Raw genomic sequence first — 2,205 nt, forward strand, 5'->3', positions numbered from 1 at the left:
CGGTGCCCTCCCTGAGTGTGACCCCGGGAAGACACGCTCTGATCCCCCTCAAGGGGCGGAATTGCAGCTCCTTGGCTGGAACTATTGCTCTGGGATTTTTGTCCTTCCCCGGGACCTTCCCCTTTGTCCCTTCTTTTCTTTGTTCCTCCGGTTTTCACATGGGAGTCTCTCGCCTAGGAAGCCCAGACTTCCCGATGATCTTCCTGCCTCAGCCTGTCCCAAAAGCAGGGTTTCTTTTATTTATATTTTGAGACAAGGTCTCTCTGTGTATTCCTGGCTATCCCAGAAATTGCTATGTCGACTTGCCTGGCCCTGTATGTCTAAAGTTCCTCCCTCAGTTCCTCTAGTTTAAAAGCAGACTAAAACTACCTTTGGGTATTTTGGAGCAGGAGTATTCAACTCCGCAGACTGGTCCATAGGGGACCTAGTGTTCCAGGCTGACCAGAGCTCCGCAGAGAAAGTCTATCCGCAAGATAAACTAGGCGCAAGGAACACTTTTTGGACAGAAAACCCTTTTTTTGGGAGGGGGGTTTCGAGACAGGGTTTCTCTGTGTAGCCCTGTCTTTAATCCCAGCACTTGGGAGGCAGAGGCAGGAGGATTTCTGAGTTCGTGGACAGCCAGGGCTACACAGAGAAACCCTGTCTTGAAAAACCAAAAAAAAAAAAAAAAAAAAAAAAAAATGTGTATGCGCGGTGTGTGTGTGTGTACGTGTTGGTAGAATGGTTCTTTTTCCCGGCATGTACAAAGACCTGTTTTGATCCTCAGCATCACATAAAATCCAGTCTCATGTCACATATCTGAAATCGAAGTACTCTGGGGATTGTAGGAGGATCGAAAATACCAAGGCAATTTTGGTTGCATAATGAATTTGAGGTCCACCTGGCATTCACAAGCCAACAAAAAAGAGGAGGATGGGCTGAAGATGCGTGTGCTTCAGCAAGCAAGACTCTAGATTCAGCAGTTAACAAAGAAGCGCATCTGAGGACAGAGTCAGCTGCTTAGGTTTTCCTCAGTGTGACAAGGATCCTGTAGGAAGAGAGAACTTCACTCCAGGAAAATGCCAACAACAGACCGGCCTGTAGGCAAGTCTGGATTTTCTTGATTAGTGACTGATGTGAGAGGGTCCAGCTCACTGGAGATGGTGCCATTACTGGGCAGGTGGTATGTGTGTGGTGTAAGGATGAAGGCTGGGCGTGGTGGTGCAGGCCTTTCATCCCAGCACTGGGGAAGCAGAGGCAGGCCTGTGAGTTTAAGGCCGTCTTCAGAGTGAGTTTCAGAACAGCCAGGGGTTGGAGAAATCTTGTCTCAAAACATGATGATGATTAGAGACAGAGACAGAGGAGCAAGCACAGAGCGCAGGCCAGTAAGCAGCATTCCCCGTGGCCTCTGCATCAGCTCCTGTTTTCAGGTTCTTTCCCCGATTGAGTTGTGCTTTGCCTTCCCTCAATGGTTGGCTATGATAGGGACATGTAAGCCAAAGTATACCCTCCTTTCCCAGGTTTCTTTTGGTCATAGTGTTTATCACAGCAATAGAAGGAAACTAAGACAGTAAAAATAAAAGATAAATCCACTACAGAGCCCAAGGCCTACTGCCTTCATTTTGAGGGCAGCCCATTCAAATGTCTCCCTGGACTGCACTTTTACTCTGTCATAAATAAATAAATAAATAAATAAATAAATATCAAACATAAATATATAGATTAAACACTTTTTTTTTTTAAAGAGTGTGTCTCTCAACTGAATTCTTTCCATTAAGCTGGGCATGGTGATGACATCCCTTTAATCTCAGCACTTAGGAGGCCAAGACAGCCCAGTCTCTGAATTCAAGGCCAGCCTGGCCTGGACAGGGAGATCTAGGCCAGATAAGGCTATACAGTAAGACCCAGTAATGGCCTGGCTTCCCTAAGGCTTGGAACAGGGGCTTTTGTACTTCTACGGGTCACAGTCATAGCCACACTCTCGGGGACCTCAGTTCCCTGCAAACCCCAAAGGAGAAGACAGAGGCCAGAACTGGGAGTTCAGGAAAAGTCCCCCCAAATTCCATGTTCTTCGAAGCACTTCTACGATTCTTGATTTTTTTTTTTAAAGAGGCTTATTTTTCTTGTTTCTATGTGGGTGTTTTGCCTCCATGTATGTGCGGCGCCTACCACCCCGACTAGCAGGGAAGAAAGACTCGCACACCAGTTCCTTCCAGCAGCAGTTTA

Source organism: Grammomys surdaster, unplaced genomic scaffold (assembly GCF_004785775.1).
Source record: "Grammomys surdaster isolate TR1022 unplaced genomic scaffold, NIH_TR_1.0 371, whole genome shotgun sequence".
Classification (NCBI taxonomy): domain Eukaryota; kingdom Metazoa; phylum Chordata; class Mammalia; order Rodentia; family Muridae; genus Grammomys; species Grammomys surdaster.